The following is an 18,530-nucleotide window of genomic DNA, read 5'->3' on the forward strand; positions in this document are numbered from 1 at the left end:
CCCTCCCTTTTCCCTCCCCAACCTCCTGCCCAATACCCTACCCCCAACACATTAAATAACTTTAATTTTAACAGTAGAAACAAAGTCATCCTCCCACCCTTCCCCCTCTACCCCTCCCTCCAATGTCCGAATATATCCTCCGAGCTTCCGTGCCCTCCAACAGTCACAGCATATTGTCCGCCATCATCCCTGGTTCCTCTATGGGTTGGAAAAGTCCATTACCAATTCCCAGGTTCATATCTTCCCCACTCATCCCTTCCCCCTCCCCTCCCTACCTATACTTCTTCATGGCGGTCATTGTCACTTGACAGGTCATTTAGCTATTGGGACCAATGGATCGTTACATTCTCACAAGTCCATCTCAACGTCCATCTCCGGGTCCATCTCCTGCAAAACCATTAATTCCGCCATACCCCACCTCCGCACATCTTTCCGCCATAGATTAATCGCCAGACCCTGTGGGCATTTCCATGCTATCGCCATCAACAGAAACCGGCCCATTCTATTCCCTATTTTGTGCCTTTTCCCCCCTGGTAGCTTCCCCCACAAACAGATCTCCGTACTCTGGTCTCCAAAAGCCCATTCACTCCCTTAAGGACCTGATCCCAGAACTCAGCTATTATCCTGCAGTCCCATATCATGTGCCAAAACCCCACCTGCGCTGTGCCGCACCTAGGGCATTCGTCCGATAGCTCCCTGTTCATTGCGTGGAGTACCACCAGACATTTTACATGTCCTATGTAAAATATTAAATTGAACCAGCTGGAAGCGGGCATTCCTTGATGTTTTTTGGACCAATTCCCAGTCCTGCGCCCATTCCTCCTCCGGTATTTGACGTCCCATGTCAACCTCCCACTTCTCCTTAACCCTCAACTCCCCCTCTGAGTTCCCCTCCCGCAGGGCTTTATAAATCCGCGATATGCGCGCCCTAGCCCTCGTCTGCTCCAGCAGAACTCGGAGCACCGGGCAAGACTCCGGCTCCTCTGGAATTCCTGCCCACATCTCCGCTAGCCTACGAACCACTGCCCCGTATGCTAAGAAGAGACCCTGTGGTAGGTCAAACTTCTGGCACCATTCCTCGCAGGTAAGTAGTTTCACATCTTCGAAAAGGTCCCCCACCTTCTCACATCCCTTCTCCCAGAGCCTCTGTATCTCTACCCTCCCAATCGCCCGACGGAGCTTCTGGTCAACCCCCCAATGGAGGTTACTCTCATACCTCCCTCCAACTCCCCTGCCCCCCACATACTTCCTCCACATTTCTCTCACCGCCTCAAATGCTACGGTTCTACCCCTATCCCCCAGTGGGTGCCAAAGCAATTCAACCAGCCTGTAACTCTGCGGCAGGTCCCCTATCAATCCCATAAGGGCCTCCCCACCCGGTTGGTCCCATACCAGCACTGACTGCAATTGTGCAGCCACAAAGTACTGTTCATAATTTGGGAGGCCAGTCCCCACTCCACCCTATTGCTCTGCAATATGTCTAGAGACACCCTCCTCCTCACCGTACCCCGCAACAGCTCCCTAATCCTAACGTCCCAACATTCTAAAGAACACCTTTTTGGCCACATATGGTATATTAGTAAAAAAATAAAGCAACCGTGGCAGAATCACCATTTTGCATAGCGCCACCCTGCCTATCAGAGAAAGGGGCAGAGCCTTCCAAAATTGGACCGAATCTCCTATTTTAGATAATGCCCTCCCTGTGTTGTGTACAAACGTGTCCACCATCTCATGGAATACCCGAATCCCCAAATACTGAAATGACGCCGTCTCCCATTTTATCCCCAACTCTGGCAAATCCCCCAGTGGGCAATCCCATAGCCCCCCTACCGGGAACAACACCGACTTCCCTGGATTGATGCGGAAACCCAACCTCTGCTGGAAATTCCGCAGTACCTCTAACAGGTCTGGCAGATACACTCTAGGGTCGACCACATCTAACAACAAATCATCCGCATATAGGGACACTATATGCTTTTGACCTCCCGCCTCAATCCCGGCATCTATCATTTCCTGCTGCAAGAATGCCGCCAAGGGTTCCAGGGCCAAGGCAAACAAAACTGGAGAGGCTGCACACCCCTGCCACGTCCCCCTTTCCAATTCCCACGTTTCAGACACCCAATCGTTAGTCCTCACCATCTCCAGCGATTTCTTATATAAGGGGGCCAGCCGCCATGTTTTTCCGAACCCAAACTCCCGCAAAACCCTGAACAGCCATCTCCACTCCAAGGAGTCGAACGCCTTCATGGCATCGAACAAAGCTATTGCCATCTCCCGCCTTTGTGATTTCACTAGATCCATAATGTGGTGCAAGCGGGAGATGTTACCGGATGTTTCCCGGATGTATTCCTTCCCCCGATGAACTCACACTGGTCTGCATGGACCAGACCTGGCGCCACCCTCGTGAGCCTGGCCGCTAGGATCTTCCCGCTAGGATCTTCCCGGGTCCGGATCACCGTTGGGACTCTTTGTTTTTACTGTGACTCCCTTTCGGTCCGGTCACTTCAGCGTCAGTTGGAGCGGTGGGAGGAGGTGTTCCGACAAACTCCTCCTTCGCATTTTCAAGCGTTCATCGACGAAAAGAAGAAACGCCTGGTAAGTTCTTTACTTTTCAGAGCACCCCGGCCGGTGGATACCTTTCCAGGTTCCTCCCGGGCCGGGAGGAGCGCTGATCGCTTTGTCAACGGGGATTGCCCTGAGGTGCCCGTTGGGCTTAATAATTGTACCAGAGTTTTCTCTGAGGGTCTCCGTAAGGAGCCTGTGGATACCAGAGCACGCTCCGAGGCCCCTCCTGTGGGGGCTCTTTGTAGACCCAGTTCTACTAGGCCGTGGGGTAACAGAGCTCGCTCTGAGGCCTCTCTTTCAGCTTCCCTCAAGAATAAGAACGGGGTGCGCCTCGAGGCCTTGGTTGGGCTTGGTGTCACCGAACAGATGTTCGAGGCCCGCGCGGATAAGGCTGCTACCGGACCTGGGTCGGAGGTCCCTCGTACAGAGGCTAAAGCTACCAACAGTTCTGAGAGGCCTGACAAGGCCTTATCGGTGAAGGCTGTTTCTCACCGTTCCCGCTCTTGCGGTGATACCAGATCTGTTGAGGGGACAAAGAAGGAAAGTTCTTCTTTTATGGGCAGTGCCGAGGTCCTTCCTGGGAAGGCTAATTTGGCGGTTGGTATGTCGCAGAAACATTCCAGTCCTCATAGTACCAGCTCTGCCGAGTTCCCTTAAGTAAAGGCTAAAGTTAAGACCCCTGATCCATCGATGGGGACCCCGGCCTTAGTTCCTCACGTGCCGCAGTTCCCCTCGGGCGATGACAAAATGGGCCCGTTCCCGCCATGACCGCGGCAGCCATTTTGGGTGCTGCCTCTACAACTACGCCATCGGCCTCAGGTGTAGGGCTTGGTTCAGTGGGTGAGTTCCTTCTGCGCATCCTTATCGGCCAGTTTATGATTGGAACGCCCGGATGCCCCTTCCGCACAATGTTTTGTTGCCTGTGGGGTTGGCACCTTTATGTGGATACGTCGGTGGAGGGACCGGTGTGGCACCCTTCCCCGTTACGTCCCTGGAATTATTCTCCTCATGTGAGGCCTCCTCAGGTTCCAAAGCAGTCCCCGGAGGACGCCTTTTTCGGTAAATTTCAAACGCTCATGCGTACCGACCCCATGAGGGAATATTTCAAAGGGCTTTTTAGGGAGATATGTCCATCCGTTCCTCCGGTGGTTCCGCCGGCACCTCCCTTGCCTACGGTGCCTTCTCCGACTCTTCCACCTTTGCCCCCATTGTCCCCTGTGGACAAGGCAGCGCCCGACACGGTTCAGCAGGATCCTGACCTGTCGGATGACGCTCAAGGCGATCAGGACAATGAGGACCTGCCCCGCTCTATTAGAGCTTTTCATGACCGGGTACTGGACATGATGTGCTTCTTAGATGTTCTGGTGCCGAGGCACCCGCTCCACAGGAGGGCATGCTTTCTGGGACGTTTACCCTGTCTCCTTTGGAGCGTACCGGCCTGTTCTTGCAGAAGGACGTTCCGGCCGAGGTCCGCAGGGTCTGGGAAAACCCGCACTCTGGACTTTTCGTCAATAAGAAAATTGACACACGATACAGGCTGCATTCTTCGGAAGAGGTGGCCCTGCCGTCTTGTCCGCCCCCCTCCTCCACAGTGGTGGCTGCAGCCACTTTGCAGTCCAGGCCTGCAGCATCCTCTTCCACGACCGCTACTCAAGTTCTGGGAAAGGAGGATAAGCTCCTTGACTCCCTCGGCTTTGCAACTCAGACAGGCCAATGCCAAACTGGTGTTAGCAGGGGCTAATATGCGGATGTGGAAAGGTCTGTCGGAGTTTGAGGAGTTCATCCCGGTCGAGAAGCTGGAAGACTTTAAGGCGGGTTTATCCGACGCCAGGGTCTTGGCCCAGGATCTCCTGGAGGCTGCGGCTCATCATGTAGACACCTTGGCTCGGGGCCTTATGCTGGGGGTTGATACCTCACGACAGGCATGGCTGCATGCCACTAAATTCTCAAAAGAGGTGCAGGACAAGGTGGTAAGGAGCTCTTTCATTCTACAACAGATGTAGAGCTCACCAAGACCAAGGATAGCACTCAGACAGCTAAGTCCTTGTCGGTCCTTGTTACGACCCCTTTCAAAACCCAGAGACTGTTGTTGCAAAGCCGACCCTCCTCTGGCTTTAGGGGCTTCCTTGACCGGAAATCTTGCAGAGTGGATACCCCCTTGGGGAATAACCGCCACAGGCAACAACGGACTCGGTTTTTCTCCCGCTCCTCAGCCTCCTCCTCAGGTTCAGGTGGCAATACCACCGAAAAACCTACAAAATGAGGGTTCTCCATGCTCGCACAAGACCCCGGTGGGAGGACGCATTGCGTCTCATTGGGAGGTGTGGCAGGCCATCACTGAAGACAAATGGGTCTTGTCAGTCGCTCGGGCGGGCTTCGGCTGACCCCTACCCTGTACCCCACCCTTCAACCGTCCTTTTCAGCTGTCGGGCTCGCCCTCCCTCATAGCCGAGGTTCAGAGACTTCTGGACCTCAGAGCTGTGGAACTCGTTCCTCTCGGGGAACGAGGGGAGGGCTTCTACTCCCGGCTGTTTACGGTGCCCGAACCCAACCAGGCTGGCCTGCGCACCATCCTAGACCTTTCCCAGTTCAATCTTTTCCTACCCCAAGAGAAATTCAAGATGATCATGCCTAGCCAGATATGGTCCTCCTTGCAGATGGGCGATTCGCTCAGTGTGGTGGATCTTCAGGATGCATACATGCATATTCTGATTTGGAATCCACACAGGAGATATCTCTGTTTCTCTTTGGGAGAGGAGCACTTCCAGTTTTGGGTGCTTCCTTTTGGCCTCAGCTCGGCGCCGCGTATCTTCACGAAGATGATGTCGGTGATTGCGGCCCATCTTCATCTGGGGGGTATCCATGTGTATCCGTATTTGGATGACTGGCTCTTACGCAGCCCTTGTCCGTTGAAAGCAGAGGGCAATCTTCAGTCTCTCCTTCAGCTCCTGTTCCATCTTGGGCTGTCAGTGAACTGGCGGAAATCTTCCATGACAGTCTTGCAGGACTTGATTTTCCTGGGTTTTCGCTGGAACACGATCGACTGCAGAGTGTACCTGACTGGGGACAGGATGGCGGATCTTTTAGCCATATGTCAGAGGTTTGCGCAGTCGGAGAGCATGTCGGCCTGGTGGTTCCAGAGGCTTGTGGGCCTCATGGCCTCATGCGTGTTGGCTCTTCCTCTTGCTCGTCTCAAGATGAGGTGGACCCAGATGGCTCTTCAGACTTCTTGGTGTCAGGCTGTGGACCCGGATTCCAAGCTGATAATGGTTCCGGCTTCCATGAGAGTGGACCTGGAATGGTGGTTATCTCTCGGCAACCTGCCGGTGGGTGCGGGGTTTCAGGATCCAGCCCCTACAGTGACGATCACGACGGACTCGTCCCTCCTGGGGTGAGGTGCGACGTTAGATCCTCTTCAGGTCTCGGATCTTTGGTCGCCTCAGGACAAACTCCTCCACATAAATCATTTAGAGCTTCTGGCGATCTTCCTAGCGCTCAGGGCGTTCAGACCGATCATAGCCAACAAGGTGGTCCACATACGCACGGACAATGTAGTGTCGATGTATTACATCAACAAGCAAGGGGGAACGAAGTCTCCCCCTCTCGTGGACCTGTCCATCCAGATTTGGGAGTGGGCTGTGCTTCATGGTGTTTGGCTGCTTGCAGTGCACATCCCGGACCAGCTGAATGTCACAGCGGATGCCCTCAGCCGGCAGACAGTGGTCAGCTACGAGTGGGAGTTGAAGGCGGAGGTCCTCTCATGGATTTTCTTGCGTTGGGGCACACCGGAGGTGGACCTCTACGCTACGGCAGTAAACAAGAAGCTTCCTCAGTATGCCTCCAGAGGAGGGCTGGGAGCCTCCTCTCTGGGGGAGGCTCTCGGGATTCCATGGCACAACATGAGAGCTTACGCCTTCCCGCCTCTGCCTCTAGTCCATCGAACAATCTGGAAGCTGAAGAACTCGGTGAACTGTTCCCTTCTACACATATTCCTGTGGTGGCCGGCGAGGTTTTGGTTCTCAGAACTTCAACACCTGTCGGTGTATCCGCCGATCAGGTTACCAGTGACCCCCGATCTTCTTCATCAGGGGGAACAGCAGATGTGGCACCCCTCCCCACAATCGCTCAGCTTGGCGGCAAGGTGCCTGAGTTCAGGTCTTTAGAACATCTTAACTTGTCTGCGGATAACATGCGTATTATCCAGGCAGCCAGGAATCCCTCGACTAGATCCCAATACAGAAGTAAATGGCTCACGTTCTGTCATTGGTGCTTGGAAAAACAGTTGGACCCAAGGGGGGCTACGATTGACACTGTGCTGTCCTTCGTATCCTTGCAAGCAGAGTCGGGTGTTCACGTTCTGTCATGCAGAACTTACCTTTCAGCAATCTCCGCTTATCTTTCTACGGACTAATGTTCTTACTCTGTGTAATCCAGTGGTTAAGAGTCATTTTGCAGGCTTGACATGCCTCTACCCTCCAATTCGTAGTCCGCATCTGCAGTGGGATCTAAATGTAGTCCTGACGGCGTTGTGCCATAAGCCTTTTGAACTAATGGCTACGGTGGACCTCAAGTACCTATCCTGGAAAGTGTCCTTTTTGGTCGCTGTTACGTCAGCAAGGCGGGTGAGTGAGCTCTAGGCCTTGTCGGTGGAGCAATCCTTTTTGGTCTTTCACAAGGATAAGGTAGTCCTACAGACGAATCCTGCTTTTCTGTCGAAGGTGGTAACTGAATTCCATCTGAATCAGTCGCTCTCCCTGCCAGTCTTTTTTCCGAACCCTACCTCAGAGGCAGAAAGGGTTCTGCACTGTCTCGATGTTAGAAGGGTTCTTAAGTTCTATCTGGACAGAACTTCCGAGCTTAGGAGTTCTTCTCAACTGTTTGTGACTTTTGGTAACCCTCAGGGTAAGCAGGCGTCTAAGGCGACTATTTCTCGGTGGATCGCCGCCTGCATTACGGAGTCTTTCACCGCCCAAGGGATGAAACCTCCTAAGGGTATTCATGCACACCCGGTGCGGGGCAAGGCAGCCACGGTTGCTTTTCAGAAATATGTCCCCTGGGAGTCCATCGCTAGGGCAGCTACTTGTGCCTCCCCATCTGCTTTTTTTAAGCATTATTGTCTTGACATGAGCTCAAGAGCTGATGCTCAGTTTGGTCAGGCTGTGCTGAAGAACCTTTTTCAGTAAGGGGTATTTCCATCCACCCGTAGTTCCTGTTAGGAGTGCTTGGGACTATGGACTAGGAGTAAGGTGGTCACTACGTTGAGTAACCTGGTTGATCCATCCCATAGTTCAAAGCAGCACCTAGCTGCAGATATGCAGGAAGATTAGTTTATACCAAATATTCAAGAGTATCACAGAAATGGTCATACATTGCACTGCATGTCAAAATGTTAGTACAGTGATGACACTGCGGACATTACGGGCACTTTGCCCCACGCTACTGGGCTGTCCCGTGAACTACATATAGATTACGCTGACATTGGTGAGCGGTGTAATGGCTCCCGGTATCTCATAGTACTGGTTTGCCCTTTCTCAAGGTGGGTGGAGGCAAGGTGGTTGCCAAGTGTGCTGCTAGATTTCTGGTACGCAAGGTTTTCCCTCGATGGGGTATGTGCAAGGTCTTAAGGTCAGACAATGGCACACATTTTTTCAATGTATTGTTTAAGCATGTCACAGCACTACTTAGCATCAAGCACCGGATGTGTTCGATTTACCACCCACAGGCCAACAGCATTGTGAAAAGAATAAACGGGTTCCTCAAAAGCAAATCATCCAAACTGTGTACTACGTTGAAGAAGAATTGGGTGTATTGTTTGCCCCTGGCCTTCTTCAGTTCTATACCCCCATATTCCCTGTAAGAAGTGCTTCAGACGCACATAGAGCAACAGCAGTGCAAGGCGATGAGCTCAAACATTATTTCACCACACTAACTAGAGCAATTAAATCTCTCGGCAGGTTGCATCTCCCAGGATTGAGATGACAAACACCGAATGTAGCAACCACGACAGCAACAGATCCCGAGCACATGACCACACAACTGCTGCTGCCTGGTGATTTCGCATACATTCGGAATTGTTTGTGCTGGTGGAACAACCCTCTGTTCCCAGGGCCCTTTGAGGTGGTGTTTTTCACGCCCCTCATGGTGAAAGTAAATGGCTTGCCCTATTGGGTACACCTCTCTGACGTCCGTAGGACACCTCCAGATAGTATTTTGGCACACCAATTATCTCAAAAAGAGGGGTAGCAATACCTGTGCCCCATCTACCTCACTGACCTGTCCAGGTGCGATACGAGTGCAGTGGCACACTTCATTGGCGGGCCAAAGCTCTGCTACTAGCTCCATATCTTTCTCTTTTCAGGATCCTCTTTCTTTCTCTCTTCTTCTCTCTCTCTTACCCTCTCTCTTTTTCTCTTTCTCTATCTTTTTCTGTGTAAAAAGTAAGTCTTGTACATCTCTCCTTTTCATTGTCTTGTGTATCTGGGTTCTCATTTCGTAAGAGAAGAAGATGGACTTGGCCAATGAAAATAATTTAAGTAGGGGCCTGAGGTGTAGATACACAAATAAGAAAATATTGACCAATGTTTATTATTGTGGGTTTACCATTATTGCAGGTCTCTGTGTGATATTGATGGTACAATTTTGGACTGTATTGGGGAGGCTGTTAAAAGGGGAAGTCCTATAAAGGTTGGGAATGGGGTTGTATATTATGCAAATAGGACAGTACCTATAAATGTTAATAACATTAGCAGAGTTACATATATTAGTAATAGTGTGAATACCAACAATAATAATAGAAATTAATATAGGAGTGTCAATGGTGCTGATGCAAGTGTTAGTGATGATGTTATTTTCGATAGCATTGTTAAAGCTGACATCACTGAGAGCGTCTATAGTATAATGAAAAGAGAAGTACGGAGGCAGTATGATACATATCAAGCGTTCGGTTTGGATGTGATTGAGGATGTCCGTCATCCTGAGTTTACCAACTCATGGTATTCCAACATGAGTGGTGTGGGAAGAAACGCTGTGAATGGAAGCTGTTATGTGTGTTCACTCATTCCGCACGCGTCAGGGCTCCCAAGGTGTTAGTGCCGAAAGCAGTCCAAATTATGGTGGCACAGTGTCTAGTTCATCTTGCTCTATATATGATAAAAGGAACGCTTCAGGCACATTGTGCACAACTGCAAATGGTCGGTCCCGATCTTGCACAGTGCAGCAGTGATGCAAAAAACATCACGTGTGAGGAGCTACCCTGTCTGATAGTGATAGGGCGTAAACATGTCAATAACAACTGGCAGGACCCCACACTATCTTGCTTGGCAGAAGGACTGGTAACATACAGCAAGGAAAGGATAGCACAGCTGGACAATTTCTGTGCACAAATCTGGACAGAGCATATCACAAAGCTGACGTGGATTGCAACAATGGAAAAGCCAGTGTGGGTGCAGAAGGCAGAAGAATATAGACTCTGTTTCCACATCAAGGGTACAGTGTGTGTTGGCTCGAACAAACGTTGCAATAAGACTCTCCTGATCGCAGACATGGAAAAGGGAATGCCGGCGATGATGGATTACTACTGGGTCTGTGGCCAACAAGCTTACTTGCCCCTCCCATCATCATGGAGGGACTGTTGTTCGCTGGCCACATTGCACTCAGCCCTATTAGTGATTTTCGTGCCTTGAAACACTTGTGTATAGGCGCGTTATAAATATCATATCATATCATATCCCAGAAAAACAGCTGAAGGGGGAGCACTGCCTGCCAAGGGGCCAACTAGTCTTCCCAAAGTCAAAAATGAAGATAAGGGCCTGTGGCTCACACAAGAGCTCCACATCCTGCCAGGAAAAAGACAGTTCCAATACCTAAGGAGGAAAAAAAGATCAAATTGCATATACAAAGATTATTCTGCTTTGCTTGCTGAAACACCAGAAGAATACAGGCTCTTCAGCTCAGCAGAATCCTTTTTTGCATCTTTACTTTTGCCAGGAGTTCAGGCCGCAGCAAATGCCAAGTGGCTACAGATCGTGAGATGGGAGCTGGTCCAGCCGAATGATACAGAGAACTGGTTCAGTGTGATCAAGGTTTAGTTGCATGCATTGAGACTTATAACGATGCAAAACCAATGTGTATTGGATATGTTAACAGCAATGGAAAGGGGGGTTTTGTATAAAAAGTGGTGATTCCTGCTGCTCACTTGTGCCCCCAGAAGATGCGGAGAACGCATCATTATCCCATATCATCACAGCTGTCCATGGTCTGGATGTTCGCTTGAGAAAGGATGGGGAGCACATGACCGTAATTGGTTTACGTTGGCATTCAGTTGGGCCCTGTCATGGCTTGGAGCGATCATGAAGATGTTAATGCACATCTTTGTATTCATGCTTGTTATTTTCTGCACTTGTCAACTGGGCCTTCAATGCTGTGCCAATGTGACACCTAATAGCGCAAGAATGGTGGTATCAAATGGGGTTCCAAAAGCACTTTGAAAGACAAAAGATATTGAAGTACAGACTGATGGCCCACAAAGTGACCCTAAGTATGACATGCTCCCCATCCCGTATGAAGATACCACACTATCATTTTTCCACCCCCTGAAATAGAGAATTACACAGAAGTTTGGATGGACCTAGCAGGGGATGGGGGGTGCATCTACTTGACTTGCTCACCTGAGGAATAGGCACGTAGAGGGTAGAGTTTGCGGCCATTCTGCAGGGCGTCGGTACCGATACAAAGGGAACACAGCGATACGTGGAAGCGGAAAGGAGACAGCTGTAGCGGAGGGGCATTTAAGAGTGTGTTACTGTAGAAATAACAAAAGGGGGGAATGTTGGGAAGGGGGCAGTACCGCCCCACCCTCGTTAAGTGCTTTAGAGTGAGGCGAGATGCATTTGAAGCCCTATGATGGGCCAGGGAAAAGCGGGGACGGTGAAAAGATCACCTCCCAATATAAAGGGCCCCACTTCAATATAATCAAATATAATTAAACCACATAGTGTAGCGCACGGCACAAGCAACGTTATTTTGTGTAGATATTAGTAATCATAAGTAGAAGGTAAGGCTTACACGGAGAATGCAGCATTGCATGCACTAGGCCCGATTTGCAAGACAACAGACAAATCCAGCATGCCCAATCACAAACCGGAACCTGGTGTGCATGTTATATCACAGTGGCTAAAGCATGACCCGGCTCATCCCCAGGTGACTACGAGTTATAGCCCATATAACTGAATAAACCTGATGATCCCTGAATTGCATGGCACCAGGTGCCCTTTGACCACCAACCCCAAAGTAACAAGTCCTGAAATGTTCAAAGAGGGTGGACAGGGCACATCGTTGAGCGATAATGGTGTGATTTGTATTGCAAGGTGCTGGGAGGGATGAATTGTAGTTCAAAATGAGGCTGGAGACCTTGGAGCCGGATAGTGCCGAAGGGAGTGAGTGAAATGTGTGTGTGAAGGTTAGAGTGTCCCAGAACCTCCTTTGCACCCGTTTTAAGGCATGCAAGGTGCACAGTATAGTGATAGAAGAGCATTATGTCAGGAGTGAAGTTAATTTGTTTGTTGACCTTCAACGTGAGAAGAAGATGATCACTGCAGCACCCACGTGATGGAAGACGGACAGACTGGGCTGGAACCAATGACCTGGCATCTCTTATGGAGCAGGTGGATCATGTATAGGCGCACACCACCAGCCACATGGGTTTTTACTGTATGTATTGAGTCCCCCCTCTGGTTGCCTGTGTGTTATTCCTGTGCCCCCACTGGTTGCCTGTGTGTCGTTCCTGTGCCCCCCCTCTGGTTGCCTGTGTGTCGTTCCTGTTCCCCGCCCTCTGGTTGCCTGTGTGTCGTTCCTGTGTCCACCTTCTGGTTGCCTGTGTGTCGTTCCTGTGCCCTCCCCCCCGGTTGTCTCCTGTGCTCCCCTGTGTTGTCTGTTTGACTGAATCCTTTTCATTCTGCTTCCCCCCTCCATGTTTAGCCCTCTCCCCACTCCCCTACATTATACCTTTGCAGGTGTTTGTCTTCACACATTATAACTTTCCATCACCGTCTTGTTGCTAATGCTTGGATTTCACTTTTTTGGACTCATTTGACTTATGATGCTTCACCCTTCTCAGCACTCATGCTGGACTTCCCTACATCATTTACTCATGGTGGCCCTGAATCATGTTGTGCCCATCTTCATCCTGAATCCTGGCTGACACTTGCTGTTCTCTTGCAACATTGTGTGTTTATTACTGACTTCTGTCACTGTATTCCCTCTCTCTCTGTTTTGCATTTTACTTCCATTTCAAATCTGGCTGTGTTTATGCAAACTTGCTTTGCCATTGCGCATGCCCCCCCTACTTTATGTTTTTGTGATGTCTGTTTGTCTGTCTGCCGCCCTACGCTCATCCCCTTCTGTACGCCTATAACCTCTGTCTCCCTGCCTGTTGGCCTGCCTTTTGTTTCTTCTCTACCACCCACCCCCGCTTGCCTCTTCTTCTCTTCCACTCCCTTTCCTTTTCCTTCTCCCCTTCCCCCCTACTATTTTTCTTTGCGCTTACTCTATCCAAAATGTCCTCTGACATAGTACGATAGTAGTTTGTTTGTTTATCTCCCCCTCCCTCCTTATTTGTCCCTCCCCTCCAGCACTACCTGAAATGTCGTCAGGCCTAGTACGCTGTTTTGTTCTTCTCCTCCTCCCTCCTCCCTCCACCCCGTACCTCTTGTTAACTCTCCGTCAGACTCGTAATGAGGCCCAATGTGTATAGGCGGTATACAAACAAACAATCAATCAATCAGTCAATCTAGGACAATGATTCTGCTTGTAGTACTTTTCGGCAGAACGTTCTTGGCATCAGAGTTGTTTGCTGTTGCTCTCATCTGCGTGTGAGATTAAAACTTGTTATCCTTACAAGATCGACTTGGGCCTTTGTTCCCAAGCAAGTTGTATTTTCTCTGGTGTGAGTGTTCAGGGGTTTGCCTTCAGAAGCCAGGCGGTTGATGTACAGGGGATTGATGGAACTCCATTGGCGTCAGGCCAAGTCAGTCAGAAAATCCTCTCATTAACCCTTATCATTAACCAGCACAAGGAAATCAACATGTTTGATGTTATGAGTTTCCTTGATTTCCCTTGGTGCTAGACCTACCCTGGTTGGTCTTACATAATACCACCATCAACTATGGGACAAGAATGCTGCTGTTTGGTTAGTATATCTGCCAATGCTGGTGTTGTGCCAGTGTGGCACAAGTCAGTGCACCACTGGTTCAACAGCCGGGGGTTACTACTCTAATATCAGGAGTATCGCACTGTGTTTTTTTAACCGTAGCTGATTCCGCTAACCCCACAATGCACGGATTGTGAAATCCGACTTACCCAACAAGCCAATTCCTCATAGCGAGATTTACTCCCTGACCAACACAGAACAGGTGGAATAGCAGAAATATTTGCAAGAATGCCTTGGCAAAGGATACATACAACCATCCTGTACCCCAGCAGGGGTGCAGCTATTCTTTGTTCCTACAAAGTAGAGCATACTATGGTTATGGTCCTGCATCGACGCCAGGCAACTTATGAAATTGCAGTGAAGGACGCTATCTGCACCCTCCCTGCTATCCAGGACATATTAGAGAGTCTGTAGAAGGTACACTTTTACACCAAGATTGACTTAGGGGGGGGGGTGAGCTACCACCTGGTTTCCATTAAAGACGGGGATGAGTGGAAGACCGCTTTTAAGACCCTGCTTGGGCACTTCGAATATCGTGTGATGCCCTTGCCTTCAGGAATGCACCAGCGGTCTTCCAACAATTTATGGATTCAATTTATGTTGATCTACTGGGTACCACTGTATGGCTATATTTGGCCAGATCACTGCATCATTCAGCCACAAGAAATAGCCTACTCAAGCACAACTGTGGCTTCATCACAGACAGACATCACCTCAGGGATATCAGGTACGCGACACTGGTGCTCGGTAGTGCATGACACTGGCCATTGCTCCCCACGTGCCCTCCACTACAACCAAAGGCAGTGGGTTTCTAGAGTAAGGTTTAGCTTTTCTTTTTTTCATCACAAAAAACAAGCACAAATACTTTTAGAGTTTTTGACTAGCCTAATGGTATGTTTATGCCTAATAATATTCTTACTGTATTCTTAATTTTAAACTTTTAATAAAACTTGTGATCTGCAGAAGGAACAAATAATACTCTTTCGTCTTAAAAGGTTTTTTTTAACTCTTAAAAAAATCAGCAACGAACTACAAATAACCCAGAATATTTAGAAAATATTCACGGTAATTTTACATGTGACAAACTTTCAAAAATAACCCTGAATATGAAAAAAATAACCTTCAATATGCAAAAATGTTCGAGCTCTGAACTTGGTTCCCACCCCCATACCCTCTCAACTCCCCAATACCACATGGTGTCTTCTTTCCCCCTCTCCATCTCTAGCTTAATGGCATTTCATCCTTTTTCCTTCTCAAAATGGCATTTTTTCAACTTTTTGTTTTCAGATAACCTCGAATATTACCCTGAATATTCGTGAATATGTCTTGCATCGGGCAAAAGAACAAGGCAGCTTTTGAATTTTTTTCTGCTGCAATGCACCATGGGAGATATACCTATAATTTGGGGAGAATGGGGCACCCCTTTCTCCATCAAATATTTTAAAACCGACTGGACGCAATAACCCTACAGCTCCCCCCACCTCCTGCCCACACCAGAAATCGAGTCAACGCTTCGTGCCCAAGTTGTTTCGTAGCTGGTCCAATTCCGTCCAGCGGTTTTCGCTCTGTGCTCGAGCAAAACTGCCCTTTTTTGTTTATGAAAAATTAATGGGTACTAGGCAGAAACTTTGCCTCATTACGAGTCTGACGGTAGCCGTGCCGGTAAAACCGGTAGGCTGCCACCGGACTCGTGGGGATTTACCGGCGCCGGACCTGCGGGAATTACTGGGGCATTACAGCCCTGGTGGTCTGGTAAATCCGGCACCAGCATTATGTTACTTGTAGTCCCATAGGACTCCAAGGGAATGGGGACTGAGGAAACACCGGCACCATGCGGTAATGGTGCTGGTGTTTTTCTGCGTCCTTCTGCAGCTGGTGGCGTTAAGCCCACCAGGTCATACCTGGCGGGTGTGACACCACACGGTCACAGAACTCATAGTTAGCCGGTCCGGAAAACACTGCTGGTACGGTTTTACCGGCATCGTTAAACCCGGACCGGCTAACTTGTGATGAGGCCTGTTTTTTTGTTTTCTTATTAACTTCTTTATTTGTGAATGGATTTTTCACAAAATTTCCAGTCTCTGGGAGGCCTGTCAGGAAAATGTTGTCTGCAAAAATTCAGCTACTTCTGTCATGTGGGCCAAAGGTTATTAGTAATTCATTTTTGATTTACTACGGATCTAGATACTCAATTTAACTAGTGCCTAATGTGCTTGTGTATGTATATATGTTTACATGTGTTGTCTTTGCTTGCAGACGTGCCTTTATAGTGTGGACTGTGTACTTGTATGCATATATTCAATGGATGTGAACGGTCACTGTCTGTTTGAGTGTATCTCTATATCACTGAACTGCTCTGTCAGTTAACTCGCCCTTTACAACCACACACTATGAGCCTCATCACGGGTCCGGCTTTAAGTGCAAAACATCTGGCAACAAGTGTGTGACACATATTAGACTATTTTTCATTCATTTTTGTGCTTCTCAGAACCCCTGTTTGACGTTCTGAAAACAAGTGGGAACTTTGACATTGTACTTGGCATCCGGCTGCTGGCCCATGTACAGCATGCAACTGTGATCTGAAGTTCAGCTGAAAATTCGCCTCAGTCAAAAGAAACACATGTAGTAAATTCTTTGACTTAGCACAGAGGCACTGGAGGAAGGAAATTAAGCTGAAAAGGGCTCCGGGAAGCTGGAGCACTGGGTCAATGGCCTGCCATGAATAAGCCTCCTTATCCCAGCATGGGAGACAAGGATCATATAACCTTGGATCATGGAGACCGGTGCCCAGATGGATTCCTGTTAGTTCAGCACACATTACACAAGCAGACACAGAAATTCACCAGCCACACAGTCAGTGAGGAGTTGAAACCATTATAGATACTTATCACAAAGGAGACCCCTAATGGTAAAACAAACCCACAACTCAGAATGCTCACTGAAAAATCACTCAGTCAGGATCTGTATAAAAAGAGGTACAAGACTCCGGTCTGGGTTGGTGTTACGACCTTGTTGCAGAGAGAAAGGGTGGTGTTATATTGAGTTCGTGGAAGAAAAGGTGAATCAGGAGAACGGAACCTGTGTTGGCCAAGCGCAGAAGGCCAATTATTAAAGTGGACTAGAGAGGCAGCTAGGTAAGTAAAGCAAGAGCACAGCAAGAGCGAGTTTGGAAGGACAGGCTGCGTTTGGAGGCCTGCTGAGAACATGGGCCCAAAGATTGGCTGGGGCCAAACATTGAGGAAAGCATTCATAGTAAAGCCATAGGAGGACTCTAACCTGGACGGCGAACTCTGGTGGAAGCTGTGAGACCAAAATCTCAAATCAACCTGCTAACCTTTAAGACCCCAGGTAGTGGGGAGTGGAACACTACCCCAAAGTAGTGAGGTCATCTGGAGAATTCCCAACCATAATAGTAAAGAATCCCCTATGCCAAAATGGGTAAAATATAGGACGTACCTCAGTAGTAGCTGCAAGACTGTCACCACCTCATACAGAGCAGGACAAAGGCAAAGATGAGGACCAATACCAAGTCAATGACAAGACTAGGTTAATGACAAGACCAAGTCAGAGACTTGGTCCTTGCCAAGTCAGAGCCAAGGCAAGGACCAAGTCAAAGACAAGGACCAAGACCAAAAAAAGACCTATGCAAAGACAATGGCCAAGGGAAAGACTAAGGGCAAAAAATGCAAAGTCAAAGGTAAGACCAAGCCAAAGGCAAGACTAAGTTAATGAAAAACCAAGTCAGACACGAGGACAAAGACAAGGGCTATGGCCAAAGGACGAAGGCATAGGCATAACCTATGCAGGGATAAAGACAAAGGCCCAGGAATAGGTCAAGGCAAAGTCAGTTTTGGACTCTGTCTTCGGCCCTGGTCCCTTTTGGATAGATGGGAAAGCAAGATCATGTAATGCCAACTAGTAGATGAATCACACGCATTGCCTACATCTGCCAACCACAAGATGGCCCAGATGTTCAGCATGTCACGGCAGGTCTCACAGTGCAGAGCTTGACACCGTCCACAACATAAGCTGCATGAAACCGGTAAACCGCACGTGTCAACCTTTTCAGTTGCCATGGTTCTCTATATCCTTTCATCCTGTTCCTATGTTTCCTTCTTGACTTGAACCACAGTATTCCTCTTGCTTCCTTTTTTCCTGCCATATACTGGTGTTTCATGCTCTGTTGTATCTGTGGCATTCAGTTTCTATCCTGACTATAGCTGTCTGCACTCGCTTCAATTATGCAGCCTAAACATCCTGCAAACCTGCAATGTTTTTTCCCTCTTGGTGAGGTTCTTTTTCCTTGGACTTGGCCTTTTTGGCAGCCTTGATGCTCCATTCAGCCGGAGAGCCCTGGCTTCTAGAGAGGACCGGCTCTTTCTCTTCAGCTCCCGGACTACCCACAAACCACAGGTAAGGCACTCGCCTGAAAGATTTCAATGCCTTAAACCTCATAAACGCATGGATCAGCTGCAGGAATTAATATCAGTGGTGCAAAACCTCACGGTTGATGTTCAAACATTAAAGAATTCGAATATTTATGTCCAACATGCTTTACAAAATCGCAATGCTTTACCTGTGGGGTCTTCCAGCTTCCACAACTGTAGAAAAATTCGCTGGTGGGCTAAAAAAAGCTGAATCATTTTCTGGACTCCGGTTCCAACCAGTTTTCACTTAGGCTGGTCTCTTTCCAAACCGATAGATCTAAAGTCGGATTTCTAATAACACATATGGCTTGTGCAACCTCATTAGTATCTAC

The sequence above is a fragment of the Ambystoma mexicanum genome, chromosome 11, assembly GCF_040938575.1.
Source record: "Ambystoma mexicanum isolate Mex_15411 chromosome 11, UKY_AmexF1_1, whole genome shotgun sequence".
NCBI classification, from domain to species: domain Eukaryota; kingdom Metazoa; phylum Chordata; class Amphibia; order Caudata; family Ambystomatidae; genus Ambystoma; species Ambystoma mexicanum.